Genomic DNA, 18,933 nt, shown 5'->3' on the forward strand with positions numbered 1-18,933 from the left:
CCGATTAGTGTATAGCATCAATCAGTTTAAAGTGAGCTTTAACTTCAGCACTAACAATCTGACAACATGTTGGTTCTGTACTGGGTGTGTAGGGGCTCCAGAATAAAATTATTTAATACATTTTATATGAAAATTTTCAGTTTTGAAATTTTTTTTTAATTTATACATTGAAACTAATTTTAATACTATTAACTATTTTTAGACATGTCATACGTTGGTGCAGTATCTACAAGCATGCTTCGAAATGAACGAATCACTTTGACTGGAACCACGCCTGATTTCAATTTAAAATCATCATTGATAAATACATTGAAAAATAATTTTCTTTAATGAATGGAAATTTAAAAATGCCAAGAAGGAATGCGAAGTACAACTCACTGACACACGTGTGCGTTTAAGCTCAATATGAATACTTGAGCAAAAGGTGTTGTTTTATTTACAATAGATTTCGTTATATAAAATCAAACTAATAAGGCTCATGTGTTTGCGATTATCATGCAATATTGTTATATCCTAGATTTATAATTTAAAAATCTCTTGTTTTTGTGGCTTTGTTGTTTGATGAGCAACCACACATTACATTAGCCTGTTATTTAAGATAGGGCAGTAACAGCTTCTTCCACTTATTTTCGACATCCCAACATCTGTAGTCGACACATTGATCTTGACCTCGATTGCACGGAGAGAGAACTGGCCTCTAGGACTGCAGCTTATTAGCAGTTACATGCAACCGCTTGCTTGTGCTACGTGAAATCATATATTAAACATAATTATATAGAGTACAAGTTATTAAATGACCAGATGTTAATTTCTTTTATTTACATTTATTTCTTGCCAAATATTTATTTCATCATACTTTTGTAAAATTAAATTTAAAGGGAAATTATTACATGCTTAGAGGTTTGATGGTTTTTGTGTACGTATTTACAGAACTAAACGCAATGGTAATGAACTGAATTTAACTTCCAGACAATAGTTTTACCATGTTATTTTATGTCTTGACGAAGAAGATGTAATGGACCTGTTTTACAACGTCTGGTTTTATTTACTTCATCTTAAGATTTCAAGTGCTATAAATATATTTTTTTAAATTCCTTATTTCATTGAAGGAGGTTACTAACGATTAACCAGTCTATAACCGACGTTTAAATAAGAGAGTAAATGAGCTAAGTTGCTGATAAAAAATAGCAACATTAATAAACAGTCGTTCTAGACTGATGAAGATTTTTTCCGTTATAAATTCAATTGAGCTCTTGACATACGATTTGAAAATTTTATTTTCGAATGTAAATCAGCCTTTAAATTATATAGAATCTAAAAAAAGGGCAGTACAAACCCTTTGATACAACCTTGGATACATTTATGATCATCCAAACACGATGAAAATTCTCATATATAATTTTAAAAATTATATTATCCAAATAAACATTTATCTTGAATATTTGCCATTTCATAAAGTTTGATCCTTAGTTAAAGAGTTTTAAGTAGGGTTTGACCTATGCGTAATGAATGGTTAGATTTTAATTATTTGGATTTAAAAATGGCATATCAACTTATTATTTGATTGGGTTTACTTGCTAGTTTTCCAGGAGAGAAGCTGTGACACCATTCATTGTCAGGCTCACGTCAGTCCAACTATAAGTACGGAGGAAGGTCACGTGATGTAATGGGGAACATGCACGTGCCAAGCATCGAGAACGCCTATAGACTGCTATTTTACACGAGGGAGAAAAATAACACGTTATATAATTTCAGAAATTTGGTCGTTTACGAACAGGTTGAGAACACTTCGTGACTGGCTTGACGTCACGAGGCGAAACTCACTTGGGTTCCTCCTACTGTGTTAATGGGGTGGGTATGCATAGCATGTCGAAGGAGGTTTTTGTTTTATTGTCAAGTACAAAGAACTTTCTGCAAAGGTTTGTGTTTACGAGAGTGATTCAAAGTTATTCACGGCGAAGTCTGTTGATTGATTGCCGTCGTGGTTGAAAGTGCACACGTGCTCGCGCCGGGTAGAACCGTCGGGCGCCGGAGGTCGCCGAAGACAGAAGACATATCGCTGCGTCACCTCAGGGGCGCGTCGGGGTCTTCCTTGTATTTCCCCTCCTCCCCCTCCAACCTACCTTTCCGTCTTTCCCTCTCTGTTCTTTTCCCTCCCCTCCTTTATGACTGCGCATGCGCACTGAGTGCGTTCAATTTGTATTTAAAGTGTTGTGACCCCTAGTTCCTTCTTGTGTCTGGAACACTTTTTACATAGTTACTAGATGTACCGGCCACGTGTTTCTGTGGCTCAGTCTGGTTAATGTAAAATAAAGTAAAGAGAAGGCACACATTTATAATAGGTTTAATTTCTCAATTCTTTGTGGGTATAAAAATATAGCCTATATATATTTTTCATTGTCAGTGCAGATATAGAGATTGTCTGGTTTGCCAACTCTAGGACACGCAACATGTAATTGTTCATGTGAGAAGCAATCTGTGTCTAGATGTAAAGATTTTTTTTCCGAAATAATTAAATAACAATTAACAACAATTAACAATTAACAATTAAATTCTAACTAATCAATCAGAACACAATTTTAAACGAATTATATTTGAATTGAAACAATGAAAATATTAAAAGTCTTAATTTCTACTTATATATATTTTTACCTATTATTTAACCTGTCACAGATGTGACATAGGTATATAAAACACACGAGTATTCGAATGCAGCGTTATGTCAAAATTTCATAGCAATCCGTGAAGGACTTTCGGAGATTTATGATATTGAACTAACGAAAATTTATATTTTAATTTATATATATTAACTTCTGCGCCGCAACGGAGACTACCAAGGTGAGTCATGCAAATACTTAATTTTTCTTGTTTGTATTCGCGAGGTATGTGGTGGCCACATACGTAAATTTAACGTAAATTTGTAACTTCCTTAAAGTTGTCTAGATTCTTGTTCAGACTACCCACCTTCTAAATTTTGTCTGGTTTTAAGTGTGTTTTCTCCCTTGTAGCCGTATAATTTAGCTTCCTGTCAAATTTAAACTTTGCCATTATTAATCTCGGCGCTCTTCCTTGCGAGGTACTTTGTGGAATACTAAAGGGTATTTCCCTTCGCCTATTATAATCATTGTGATCAATGCTGGATGACTTTAACTTGTTTCTACTTAAAGAATCTTGCCAAGGGCTACGCGTGCTTAACCGCAGTTAATCTTGTATTCTTAAAAAAACATATTTTATATAAATTTAAGTATTACAAATTATATTCTTATGATGTTGGTCGAAGATCTAATGTAACTGTGTCCGTTATTTCTTAGGTTAAAGTGAAATTTTTTCCCCGAGTAGTTTTTAAATGAATGAAGCTGAAACGTCTTCCTATTTAATAGATACTTTGAAACAATATTTTTCAAAATATGATATCATAGTGTTGGTTACTGCCCCTGCACGTATTTGACTTATGTTTCATACGTGGGTTGTATCTTCTTTTCTTTTGCCTAGATCCCGGCCACCTTTTGTTTTATAGAAATTTAATTTTAAAATCTTGAATTTTGTTTACAGTAACTTTCCGTCATATTGTATTCCGCTCTTGTATATGACATCATAGTCACTATATTGTAAATCCATAAGTATCCAAAATAATAAAAAAATCATTTTAAATTTATAATAAAATAATTATTTACAATTTTAGTAACATTTAAGAAAAACGCACATCATGCATCTTGGTGACCTCGGTTCGAATAATATGAAGGCACAAAAATGGCGATGTATCCTTCCTCCACATAGGCTACCTCCAGACTGACTCCCATATATATGATATATTATATATATTACAAATTAAACAAGTTGGGTCTACATCTAGAGGCACAATAAATTCACCGCCAAGGACCTAATTCTGACGATTATATACGTACATGTTTTCACTTTTAAGTGGCACTCATAGTCAGGCGTGTACTTATGTAAGCGGGGTAGGTTGATAAGGTCGACCCTCGCTGGTGCTTCACGCACAGTATCGCCTCTAAGCGCAAGGATCTTTACTGAACCGCAGTGTTTACATCGTGCATAGTCAAACTGTGATAGAAATGAAGGTAAAGGTGTAATGCAAGTCCCTCGAGTGCTTTCAAGTAACAGTGCCGAATGTTTCATGCCTCAAAATTATTCTAGATACACCCGTTTCAGCAATATTCACTCTGTTAAAAATACAGTTTTAAAATTAATACGAAAAAAACCCACTCATTCACACTCAGTGTATTCTTAAATTCTTCTCGTAAACAAACACCACTCTAATATCTTGAGTAGTTTTTAATCGCATGATTTTTATCTCAAGCTGTGAGTACTGTATATATGCCCAGGTAATTACCAAATTTTGTGAACGTGCTTATTCGATACTACATTCTTACAACTAAAACACCATGCTATATGTGGAAAAATCATTGTCCGAATATTTTACAAACATATTTATAAATTTTCCAGCATTGCTGCCAGTAAAAAAATTAAGAAAATCGCAGTTCGAGACCCCGCTGTAGATTTTCCGTGAATACGTCGGGATGAAATCATAACAAGTGTTTCATTTTAATAAGTAATTTAATTATCAATCGTAACAATCACGCGTATGCGCCTACATTGGTACGATGACGTCACAGGCAAAAAGAAAACGAAAACTGCGTGACAAACACGTACAGATTTGATCTATCCGTTGTTGGTTCAACCAATTGTTAACTCTTATTTAGTCTTGTAGTTATTAGCAATTCAAATATGAAGGTATTTTGTCACACAAGAAAGTTCAAATGATTATCACTGTAACGAGGGAATAGATTTTTCCACATACGTAAAAAACATTAAAGTGGTTTTCACTGGAAAAATATGTACATAAGTGCTCTTGACACGATATCGATGCCTGCGTGTTGGTAGGTGGGGGCGTTCTTCACTTAGTTTTAAAAACATACTATAGATTACGTATATATTAAAACAATTAAATATGGGCAAACATATTATTATATTATAAAAACAATTAAGAAAACTATCATTATAACTAGAGCTTGTCACGCACTACATAAGATACTGAAATATATGAATTAATGCCATCAATCGGCGAGTCATTATGTTATAATTGACAAAAACCTCACATTTAAAGTGAAATCCGGAACTTCTTACACAATACAAAATCAAATAAAAAGTATAGATTGGAGGTAAAATATACTTTATTTAACTTTAAATTAATTTTTTTTATAAAAATTTGAGGGCTTCCCGGATATTAACGAACATAATAACTCTTTTTAAATGAGACCACTGTATTTTTAGCACAAAACTAGATTATATGCATACATGTGGCAAAATATTTACAAAAACTAATGATACAATCTCCTTCAATTTAGAATATATGTCTATGGGTCTTTGCAATTCAAATTAATATAAAAAACTATAATAACAAACAAAATAGTTGTACAACACCATTGATATAAAAATATATTTATCCTTTTGAGAACTAGGAATTACACTCCTTTGATTCCAATTAGTAGGAAGTTGTCATCGATTCCGGGCCATGGCTTGCACCTCACTCTTGTAGAGAACTCTAGAAAGTCGTTTTAAATCTGGGACTGCTGATTGTAACAAATTAGAAATCTCGCCATCGATAATTATTTTAACAATCATCTCAATACGTAGCTATGTGGTATAATTGAAGAATGTTAAGTTCTTTATATACCACGATGTCATTCGTAGCACTAACGATTCTTCTTATACTATCACAATTTCATCGTATTAAAGCTGTTTATTATACACAAGAACTATTAATTAAACATTATGTTATATGTTAAAAATATAATAAGATTTTTGGGATAGTAACGTTAAACACAACCTTCCTAGAATGTTAATTTTGTTTCACACCCGATGTTTAAATTCTCACACCAATAAATACAACACATCTACTCACTAGGAATGTTAAAATAATTCTGATACGTTTTCCATTCACAGTATGCTTTCAACTACAAAGAAAATTATAGTTATTGACATCTAAAAAAAATTATATGTTCTCTATGAAATTCACAAACCTAGTCTATGGTTTAGTACATAAATATTTTAAAAAAATATACTTGACTATTTAAATATTTCTACTGAATACAAGTGTAATATATTATTATTCTTATTTAGTAAAGAAATCAAAACTGCAAGATGTATTATAAAAAAATATAAATAAACAATAACTGAAAATGAAACAAATATAAAAAAAGTTTTTAGAGTTAAATCAGAGCATTTATATGTATGTTCACTTGATCGTAACAATTGCCGCATAAACTGCGTGCATTCTTTACTAGCTTTTGGCCATGCTTTGAGTGGCGCCTGGTGACACTGGTGTTGCAACCCGCACATACGCCATGTAATTTCGTCTTGTCGCTTGTCACGGTGGCACCTGGAGACATTGGTGCTGCATCTCGCCCAACCATCCTACTCTGCGGGCTTCTCGCTTGTCCCGGTGGTGCCTGGCAACACTGGTGCTGCAACCCACGCAACCGCCCAGCTCTGCGGTCACGATGCCTGTCTCTGTGGTGCCTGGTACTGAAACCCGCTCCATCGCCCCGCTCTGCGGGCTTCAATCTTGTACCGGTGGCGCCTGGAGACATTGGTACTACAACCCGCGCAACCGCCCAGCCTCTGCGAGCACAATGCATGTCTGTGAGTCGCCTGGAGACATTGGTGCTGCAACCAGCTCCATAGACCCGCTCTGCGGGCTTGTCGCTTGTCACGGTGGTGCCTGGTAACACCGGTGCTGCAACCTATGAAATCGCCCAGCTCTGCGGGCACAATGCCTTTCTGTGTAGTGCCTGGAGACTGGTGCTGCAACCCGCTCCACAGACCCGCTCTGCGGGCTTGTCGCTTGTCACGGTGGTGCCTGGCAACACCGGTGCTGCAACCCACGCAATCGCCCAGCTCTGCGGGCATGATGCCTGTCTCTGTGGCGCCTGGCGACACTTATGCTGCAGCCGCCCCGCTCTTGGGGCTTGTCGGTTGTCCCGGTGGAGCTGTGATTGATGACTAAGATCGTGCCAGTTGCCAGCGCTGGCCCGTCACAGAAATTAGGGGCGGGGGCTAGACCACCCCTCTCCCTTTAACCAACCTCCCCTGCTGATCCTGATTGTGCCTCGCTTGTTACTCGGGATACTTTTATTGGCGAGGCGCCGTCCCGCATACTAATGTGCGCGCCGTGACGCATGGGCGGGGCAATATGTCACACGCCTCCATCCACAATTAAGTGCGCGCGAGGCCCCGGGCCAAGGAGGGCGCGCGCCATCAATACACGTCAGCGACGCTCAGCTGTCTCTCCGTCTCTCTCTCTCCCCCCTTGCTCAAGCAGCACCGGCAGATGAATAATCGTTCTCAGGGTTGCCGACTACCTTCCCGGTAATTTCAATTTAAATGTGACTTTTAATAGCGTTATACGTGTACTGAATACTACACTTGCTTTACTTTTTTGCTGATGGTTTGGAAGGATCACCGTAAATATTTTCACTCCTTACTGAAAGGTAACGTAAATATTATTAAATAGTAAGAATTGCACCGCCTGGAGCGAGTTAGGGAGTGTAAGTTAGGGGTTAAACCCACGACTTGTTGACAGTGAGTCATACAATCCATCTGCGAGGACACATACCGCAGCAGGTGACCTTCACATACAAAGTGTCAGCCGCCAGGAGTTACTACAACGCCATAGCAAGTCCAGGTCCAAACTCCCCCCCATTACACAGCTCCATTCGGAAAATAATAATTTGTGTCGTAGTATTTCCAGTTAATTCTGGGATAACTGCTTCAATACAATTCTCAGCTTCAACCAGTGCGAGCACTAGTTCCGCCTAGTGACATGAATGGATCGATTCTCACGGCGAGATGAGGTAGGCATGATGACACCTTTGAAGGTATTGCAATGGGGAAGATGCATTTAAAATATTTTTGGGACATACACTGTTGATAGTTTTCACTGTAAGTCCGAGAGAAACCACAACAATAGGTAAATAAATTTAATTCTCAAGCACACATACAAAAATTCATCCAGATTTAAAGGTTAAATGAATACACAAAACAGAGAATTAGGTGGAAGGATTGAGAAAATAAATATCGCCCCACAAACGAACACATTGGGCTGATAACGATGAGACAGTTGTAACAGGATCAGGAAGAAACAGACAAACAACAACCTTGAACAACACAAAGATGTGTGTTAACAAGAATTAAATAATGCTCTTCCAGTCGCTATCAATCACGTGACCATAGTCAGTAACAAACACTAAAGCACGCCCCAGTCCTGATTGACGATAGCAGAGACCACGCTACTCTTCCAGTCATGATCCCTTATCTGGCTTTCCACGTCATCGGTGAGTGCTCCTGTCCTCGCTTGAAGTGAACACTCTCCATAGCTGGCCCGCCATTCAAACCTTACGACACACAGAACATTACCAGTTCCATCTCAAATTACCGCTGGTAACCAAAGCTGAATTACTTCACGGTACGAATGCACAGGAGTCTAGCATCATATCTAATGGGTTAACTTCAGACCATATGTGAACTAATTTGTAATGCCGGCCCTATAGGATACATCTTGAAACCCTAGTGCGGATACCCTCGTTATATGTACTTTGCAACAGTTCTATTTCCTTTACTTTCACTCATACTTTAATATTCCAGTTTATAACTATTGCCTTGTTCTCGGTCAGGTGCAAAGACACTCCGTCCTGCTGTTGAGTCTCTACCATCGCAACTCCCGAAGCAGCTTCTGAAGACTACCCGAGAGTACCCGTGGGAGAGCATCAAGTCCTCGCGGTGCCTGGCGGAGACTCTAGCAGACTGTCTCTCTGTCCCCGCTCCTTCGCGTGTTTACCCGCCTTCTTCGCGCCGCTGCCACCTCATTTTTCTGCCGGCGATCCATAAATCAATATGGCGACAGCTCTCGTATCTTGAGCACACTCCATTATAAAATCAATAGCACGCTCCGTCTCGTCGGCACACAGCCAGCGAGTACCCTCGGTAACAGCAGTACCCCTGGGACGTGCGCCACGACCTGGGTACCACGCATCGTGTCTTTGATTCCACAGGAGACAGGACAAGCGAGCGGTATGCATAGGGACAAGCAGAGCTTGCTATCGGTCGAAGACAAAGGATACAAGACACAAGCCCGTGGGGCTTATTTATAAATACACTTAAGTTTATTTTACATACAAACATTTCTTGTATATTTTAATTGTTTTACGTTCTGGAGAAGGCGCAAACAGTTTAATAGAATTACTAACTCGAAAACATGTCACGTCATCTTGAACAGTGAAAATATTGCAAAGTCCAACAAACGAACACTCATATATGCTTGAAGACATTTACAGCAGCGCGTGGTTACTGGAAGTACTCCATTAAGCGTAACCAAAAACAAACAAATGTCCAAGTTAACAAAGGCAACCAAATATAAAAGCTATTCTCATCGTAAACATAAAACAATTTTTATGCAACAGTAAAGAAATAAAATTAAATTATAATACTGTTTAAAAAAATACAAATGATCGCAAATGGCCTTATTTGAGCCTCAAAGTGAATCGTTAAATATGACTCAGAAACAACAACGTACTTTTACTCTAAGAATATTTACAAGACAATTACTATTAAATTAATGCCAAAATAATAGACATTGGAAAACATTAAAATAATGAAACTCGTTGCAGCTCGTATCTAGCCTTTATCAAACTGTTTGTCAAACTATCTTATAAGGTGTGTTGGTTGGTACACCATGGTGACACTAAAGTTAAGCCCCTCGGTTATTGAGGTGATTACTCTAACGACACTCGCCTTAGAGAACATTGAGGGTGAGGGTCCAGTTCAGGGCCTCACTGCAGCGAGTCGTCTTGTAGTCGCGGTGCCTGCCGTGTAGCGCACCACTTCCCAACGAAGCTCAACACGGACTTCGCTGGCACGGCCCGGGTGTAGAGCACCAGCCTCCCAAGACGACTTCAACAGCTGGGCGAAATAGCAGCCACACCTCGCTCTTCCGACTCATCGGCACTCGTGATCTGACACACTCGTGAAGGAGAATTGCTATCAAGACAACTTCCCCACGTTGTTCCCGTCGCGATGTTCTATCAATTACGTAGACTCGTCACACTTAAGTACTTCCCACGTCGTCGAACACCAAAAGTCCAGTGTTTGAAAGTTTAAAATGGGAGATTATTGCTCTGCCTTAATATGTCAGCCACTGCCCCGTCATACACACTAAGTTCTCTATATAGTCTCCGACGACATGTGCACTTCTAGCAGTAATAATACTCTCTTCCATTCGTCCACTTGTACTCGCTCGACGAGTAAACAAAACAAAGTCGTCAGCAGTATTTTTTTACCTTGGTGGCGACTTGCTCTTACTCAAAGGTTGTAAATCAGCTGAGTGGTTTTACAGAATTTTTTCACGCAGCGAGTACCAACTTGCTCCTTGAGTGGCGTCGAGAAGTTCTGCGGCTAATCTCCTGCTGGTACCTGGGCGCTGAACAGGTGAAGTCCGAACTTACTTGACAAGTTAAAGTCCAACTTACTCACTTCTGAGGCTAAGTCCAATGCGCAGGTCGTTGTGATGTCGGGCAGAGTGACGTTGCAGGATGACGTGGTGACGGGCAGCGTGACGGCAGAATGACGTAGTTAGCTCTCCGAAGACTCTGAGGACTAGGCCAATCCTGGCCTTTATAATATATTCCGTCGGCACATATCGACTTCGTAGGAGGACCCTCCAGAAACACGAAGTTACTTCCCCGCCTCCAGGGGAAGGTGGAGGGGTGTTAAGGTCAGGTACTAGTCACGTGGTTACCCCTCCACGTGCACTCCTCGGGCGCGCCTTGGAGTCGCTGTGTATTAGGCATGCTTGAGGTTTAGGCAAACAGAAGTGCCCCACTGTTCTGATGGTGGTATCATTCCAGGGGCTAACTCACAAAACATCGTTTACAACTGGTATTATGTTGCGGGCGCAAAACCAACAGCAACGTTCTATCCCTGCTAATATTTTAATTGCGAAAGTGTGTTTATTGGTTTGTTCTTCTTTCACCCAGTAACGTTGTTGCCTATCTCAACAACTGGGTGAGTTTGGTGATAACTCACAAGCAAAGAGAAGCTGAGTTTAGCCTTAAACACCATTTTAATGAATAAAGTAAGCAGAATTAAACTCTCAATAACATACCTAAATAAAATATCAAGTCTCTTGCTTCACATTGACTCTAAACTGCCCAACACTTGTTACGCTCGAATGATCCGAAACGTACTGCAAAACAGAATGTATTCATTAATGTATGATCAATAAAACATTATTTAGACACATCATAAATATGGTATACATGGAATTCCAAATAAAATAAAGCTTTAAAATTATTCTTAAAGATTGAATTCCAAGCATCTAATAGATTTAAAACATCAACATCTTGGATTTAAAACATTCAAATAATTATAGTAATTATGTTTGAAAAAGCAAAAGTTCCATTATTGGCAATTGGAAATACACAACAGTAAATTATTTACTCCCGTCAAGCTATATATATATATATATATATATATATATATATATATATATATATATATATATATATATATGAGTCAGTGAAAAAAAAATTGAGTACACACTCACAACCATGCATAACTTGATTTGGGGAAAAATGCAAAATTACATAAGTTAATCATCAAAACGTGTTACTCTTAAAATATCTTACTAATACAATGTATTTAAGAGTCAAGATAAAACCACAGTAGTATATAATAGGGGCTACTGGCGCAGGCTTCAGGCTGTGGTGGTGGTGTCGGTGTCCGCCATATTGGATTGTGACGTCACGGCGGCCATCTTGGATTGTGACGTCACGGCGGCCATCTTGGATTGTGACGTCACGGCGGCCATCTTGGATTGTGACGTCACGGAGGCCATATTGGATAAGGACATAATGTAACGGGACAAGTAGATCACGGCGGCCATTTTGGATCCGCCATCTTGGATCCGCCATTTTGGATGACGTCATTGTGTTCTCGAAAATTCCTGTGATGTGTTTTCCGCCATTTTGAATGATGACGTCACCGTTGCTATTTCCGTTACGGCCGCCATCTTTAACTTTTTTATTTATTATCCGATTTTAATGAAATTTTTTTTAAAAATTATAAAAAAATTAAATAATAAAATTTTTAATAAAATATTTAAAAAACAAATATTTACGACATGGAGCTCGGAGTCCTCGGTTCAAACCCGACGAGTGCAAAAAAAAAATGGCGACCGATCCTTCCCCCGCGGTGGCTGCAGGCATACTGACTCCCTCCACTTTTTTTTCAAAGCATATATATATCGTCAGGTAGTATGACGTCATGTCCGCCATCTTGTCCTCGTCTGCTGGAAGCCATCATCAGTGTATCGTCGGCGAGAGTGCGCTGACGCCATGTTAGTTTAATTTTATCCGCTAGAGTGCAGTAATCATTTATTATTGCTGTGACATCCGACATCTTGTCATTTGGCCGCCATCTTGAAAATCCATAATTATTTAGCTAGAAATTCGGGAAAAATTCCAAAATTCATTAAATAAATTTGTAATCTATATACTGATCGATTAGGTCGACTAAGGTCCTTGGTACGATCTAGGACGATGCAAAAAATTAAATATAACATCAATTTAACATAATAGTAACAGGTTCGAGGAATTAAACACCACAAGTTCTTTTACAAACATAATATTTATTACATAATTTCTATTCTACTACAGGATCATTTGCGAAAGCCAGCAATCTTATAATCATTTAGTTCCGCAGCGGTGTGAAATGACTAATTCTTAGCTCCAATCGGTTTATACTAGACAGAGTCCAACCAGAACCTTTACAGACATAGTCCACCTCTTCTTGACAGAGTTTCTGGATACCGTTTTTAACAGTTTGCTTCACATCGTTAGAACTGTAAATTACTGCAGCCGATGTCTTGAATGCACACTTCTTCACTTTGTCATCGAACGGATATGGCTTTCCATATATACAGTCCAACCACAAGTTATATTTCAAAGGTCCGTTTGTTGCTACATCATCAGTAAGCTGATTGATTATGTCCTCTCTGATATCATCAAGAAAATTACAAATGTCTTTCGACTCACGTAACGTATTTAAATAGTAGTAGTCCTTCAATGTTCCACGAAATGCAGACTGCGCCAAGTAGAAGCCATTATCGTTCACTTGTAATGTGCCGAACACAGTCTTAGGTTTATTTTCCTGTTCAGACGTCATACCAATCGGTTGCTGCACATCGGTTTTCTTGCTTGTACGCTCACGAGCCTTCAACCTAAAACGAGGAGTCGAAATTTCTGCAGGTAGTTCAGCAGTAGGCACACGGACTTCACCTTTACAGTTTTTCGCATGTCGTCGCAAATTATCAATTCTAGTAAACCATTCATGACACTCATCACATCGAAACTTCATGCGAGATGGATTCTTCATGCATTTGCTCCGCTCATGTCTTCGTGCATCATGAGCAAATGCGAACGACGTATCACAGTAGCTGCAAGGATACCGTGGTGATGAAGACGAACCTTTTAGACCCGATCCAGATACTGACGTTGCCGCAGTTTCACCATCTCCAGGCATACTCTTATGAACATCAATGCATCGTTGTTGCGCCGAAACCTTTACTTTCTGCCGAACAGCAGGACCTTTGCATGCCTTCATGTGCGTTTTCATATTATCGTTTCTGGCAAACTGCTTATGACATTTCTCACAAACAAACATTTTACGATATAGGTTCTTGGCACATTCTCTATTCTCATGTCGTCGAGCATTGCTGTTGTTTGAGAAAATCTTGTCGCAGTAACAGCACCGATGTTCGTTAGTTGTTGTCGATTCGGCATCCATTGAAGTCTCCATTGATGGCGAACCAGCGTTCGCCGAGTTTCCCTGTGCAGCCAGCACTAGCGGCATTAAAGTCTCTTCTGCTGGCGGTACCACGTCTGTTGAAGTCTCCTCCAGTGTTGACATCGACGTTGCCAACGGGATCTGCTCCACCATCGTCGACGCTGACGTCAAGGTTCCCGCAGTCGATGGTACAACCTCCATCGAGTTCGTCGTTAAAGTCGGTAAAGATGCCATCGAGTTCGCAAGAACAGGTAATTACGTGATTAATGCACCAGAAGAAACAAACTAGGTGATCCTTACACCGATGACGTCAGTAACAAACTGAGCGACCTGCTTGCTGTCTAGGACTCACTTATATACATGCACCGTATAGAATAATACGCTAGTCAAATCAAGAACCATTTACAATAATACTAGAGTCAAAACAACATTAAAAATAGAAGGACCATCAACGAAAAGGCAGCACATTTGGAAGCACCGACAACGAAAAGGCAGCACATTTGGAAGCACCGACAACGAAAAGGCAGCACATTTGGAAGCACCGACAACGAAAAGGCAGCACATTTGGAAGCACCGACAACGAAAAGGCAGCACATTTGGAAGCACCGACAACGAAAAGGCAGCACATTTGGAAGCACCGACAACGAAAAGGCAGCACATTTGGAAGCACCGACAACGAAAAGGCAGCACATTTGGAAGCACCGACAACGAAACGGCAGCACATTTGGAAGCACCGACAACGAAAAGGCAGCACATTTGGAAGCACCGACAACGTAAAGGCAACACATTTGGAAGCACCGACAACGAAAAGGCAGCACATTTGGAAGCACCAACAACGAAAAGGCAGCACATTTGGAAGCACCGACAACGAAAAGGCAGCACATTTGGAAGCACCGCCAACGAAAAGGCAGCACATTTTGGATGCATCATCGAATAAGGAAGCACATTTGGAAGCTCCATCAACTAAAAAAAGGCAAAAAGGAAGCACAAGTTACGAGATCTAAGTCTTAGTAAGAAATCATAATACAAGAAATAAAAACATTACATTCTTATAAATTAAATTATTTATTTTATTGCTTTACATTATACAAATGCAAGTAAAACAAGTCATTATTGTATGTAGCCAGCATTCCTCAGTTCCTTGAGTATGAAGGATATTTCTTTGATGCACGAATAGTTTCCTGGACAAAGCGAACCATGTAGAAGTCTTAGCCGGTCAACCAATATGTTTGGATCTTTCCATGATGTGTAATCATTCTCTTCTACCACCATCTTCCTTGCACCTTTATAATAAATATTATGATCTCTGGTGTCTTCCGTTTTACCACCAACCTCAGGGTAACTTTCATGTTTGAGACGGTGATCATCACAAGCTTGATCATATTTATTTAATATATCAAGTCGTTTCCATCGTTTCGGTCTCAGGACACCGCCACATTCTTCGATCTTGGCAGCTTTAGGTGCTTCATCATAGTCTATGTCTTTGTCAACAGCCTCAGAGTCACTGTAACAATCACCGTAGAAGGGATCGTCTTCACCCAGATTACTGCAAGAACTCAATATCGTTGATGTCGAAGTGTCTTCACCGCCTGTATGCTTCCTTTTTAGGAGTCCATCATTTTTAAAAAGTAGGAAAGATCTACTTGAATTCGGCTGGAATATATTCTCACTTTTCACGTTAAGGATTCTTCCATTGTCTTCATTCTTCCGTAAATCATCATCCTTCTTAAATTTAAGTTCTTTGTCGAGATCGGAAGAGCCAAGAAAATTATTGTCGTAATGCAGATCACTCTTCCTTAGGCTAGTAGATTCATCGTTGTCCTCTAGCTTGTACGCAGGCTTGGCGCTACAAGTTCTGCCATGTCTTTTTAGGCTCTCTCTCCGCGTAAACGACTTGCTACATCGAACACAACTTATCATATTGCGCAGTGGATTTTTGAACACAGTCATTCTTCTCGTGTTGTCTTTTATTCTTTCTCAAGATAAACTCTTTACTGCAAAACTTACACCTTTGTTCTTTCGATACAGCGTCAGATCCCAAATCGGAATTCATATTAGTTACTGAGACTAATGCCAGATACCAATTGAGTGTTTTAAATTAGATTCAATACTTATATAGAAATTTTTTCATATTTCATCAGCGAGAATTAATATATCTCATGAAAAAGTACTTTATGCAAGTAGTTCTGCTTTTCAACAACAGATGTCGCCACATGTTGCTTGCAGGTAAATAATATTTAGTTCTTTTATTCGGGATGCGGGATGCTCACTAACGATCGCAAAAGAAGGATGGCTTCGCTAGACTCCAAGGAAAAGGAAGTTCGTCTTGCATGTTGGTGCTCCACAGATGTCTCATGGCGTAATATTAATTTGACTGAGTAATGATATTTGTTAATTCCACCTGATAAAAATATTGCAAGTTTTGATTTAGTAGCAGAAATTATCGAATTAAATGTAACTCCAAATAAAATGACATGTCTTATTAGAGCAAAAAAAAATCCATGCAGAGAGCGGTTTCTCAGAATAGTCAGAAACACTTGAAGAAACCACAGGAATGATTGCAAGAACACGGGAAAAACCATCAAAATATTGTCAAGAATAATCAGGAGCACACTGAGAAAACCACCATACTATTAACAATAATAATCGGAAGCACACGGAGAAAACCATCATAATATTGACTAGATTAATCGGAAGCACACAGAGAAAACCACCACATGTTTTCTTTGATATCATAAAATTACAAGAAAAAATATTTAAAAATAAAAATAAATTAATAAAAAAATAAAAAAAATAAAAAAATGCATAAATTTCTGGCTTGTACAAGAACTCTATCTTTGCTCAACAATGATAAGTTTACAAGCTAGCAGAAACTGTTTATGCATTTTTTTATTTTTTTTATTTTTTTATTAATTTATTTTTATTTTTAAATATTTTTTCTTGTAATTTTATGATATCAAAGAAAACATGTGGTGGTTTTCTCTGTTTGCTTCCGATTAATCTGGTCAATATTATGATGGTTTTCTCCGTGTGCTTCCGATTATTATTGTTAATATTATGGTGGTTTTCTCAGTGTGCTCCTGATTATTCTTGACAATATTTTGATGGTTTTTCCCGTGTTCTTGCAATCATTCCTGTGGTTTCTTCAAGTGTTTCTGACTATTCTGAGAAACCGCTCTCTGCATGGATTTTTTTTGGTCTAATGAGACATGTCATTTTATTTGGAGTTACATTTAATTCGATAATTTCTGCTACTAAATCAAAACTTGCAATATTTTTATCAGGTGGAATTAACAAATATCATTACTCAGTCAAATTAATATTACGCCATGAGACATCTGTGGAGCACCAACATGCAAGACGAACTTCCTTTTCCTTGGAGTCTAGCGAAGCCATCCCTTCTTTTGCGATCGTTAGTGAGCATCCCGCATCCCGAATAAAAGAACTAAATATTATTTACCTGCAAGCAACATGTGGCGACATCTGTTGTTGAAAAGCAGAACTACTTGCATAAAGTACTTTTTCATGAGATATATTAATTCTCGCTGATGAAATATGAAAAAATTTCTATATAAGTATTGAATCTAATTTAAAACACTCAATTGGTATCTGGCATTAGTCTCAGTAACTAATATGAATTCCGATTTGGGATCTGACGCTGTATCGAAAGAACAAAGGTGTAAGTTTTGCAGTAAAGGGTTTATCTTGAGAAAGAATAAAAGACAACACGAGAAGAATGACTGTGTTCAAAAATCCACTGCGCAATATGATAAGTTGTGTTCGATGTAGCAAGTCGTTTACGCGGAGAGAGAGCCTAAAAAGACATGGCAGAACTTGTAGCGCCAAGCCTGCGTACAAGCTAGAGGACAACGATGAATCTACTAGCCTAAGGAAGAGTGATCTGCATTACGACAATAATTTTCTTGGCTCTTCCGATCTCGACAAAGAACTTAAATTTAAGAAGGATGATGATTTACGGAAGAATGAAGACAATGGAAGAATCCTTAACGTGAAAAGTGAGAATATATTCCAGCCGAATTCAAGTAGATCTTTCCTACTTTTTAAAAACGATGGACTCCTAAAAAGGAAACATACAGGCGGTGAAGACACTTCGACATCAACGATATTGAGTTCTTGCAGTAATCTGGGTGAAGACGATCCCTTCTACGGTGATTGTTACAGTGACTCTGAGGCTGTTGACAAAGACATAGACTATGATGAAGCACCTAAAGCTGCCAAGATCGAAGAATGTGGCGGTGTCCTGAGACCGAAACGATGGAAACGACTTGATATATTAAATAAATATGATCAAGCTTGTGATGATCACCGTCTCAAACATGAAAGTTACCCTGAGGTTGGTGGTAAAACGGAAGACACCAGAGATCATAATATTTATTATAAAGGTGCAAGGAAGATGGTGGTAGAAGAGAATGATTACACATCATGGAAAGATCCAAACATATTGGTTGACAGGCTAAGACTTCTACATGGTTCGCTTTGTGCAGGAAACTATTCGTGCATCAAAGAAATATCCTTCATACTCAAGGAACTGAGGAATGCTGGCTACATACAATAATGACTTGTTTTACTTGCATTTGTATAATGTAAAGCAATAAAATAAATAATTTAATTTATAAGAATGTAATGTTTTTATTTCTTGTATTATGATTTCTTACTAAGACTTAGATCTCGTAACTTGTGCTTCCTTTTTGCCTTTTTTTAGTTGATGGAGCTTCCAAATGTGCTTCCTTATTCGATGATGCATCCAAAATGTGCTGCCTTTTCGTTGGCGGTGCTTCCAAATGTGCTGCCTTTTCGTTGTCGGTGCTTCCAAATGTGCTGCCTTTTCGTTGTTGGTGCTTCCAAATGTGCTGCCTTTTCGTTGTCGGTGCTTCCAAATGTGTTGCCTTTACGTTGTCGGTGCTTCCAAATGTGCTGCCTTTTCGTTGTCGGTGCTTCCAAATGTGCTGCCTTTTCGTTGTCGGTGCTTCCAAATGTGCTGCCTTTTCGTTGTCGGTGCTTCCAAATGTGCTGCCTTTTCGTTGTCGGTGCTTCCAAATGTGCTGCCTTTTC

The sequence above is a fragment of the Bacillus rossius genome, chromosome 1 (genome assembly GCF_032445375.1).
Source record: "Bacillus rossius redtenbacheri isolate Brsri chromosome 1, Brsri_v3, whole genome shotgun sequence".
Classification (NCBI taxonomy): domain Eukaryota; kingdom Metazoa; phylum Arthropoda; class Insecta; order Phasmatodea; family Bacillidae; genus Bacillus; species Bacillus rossius.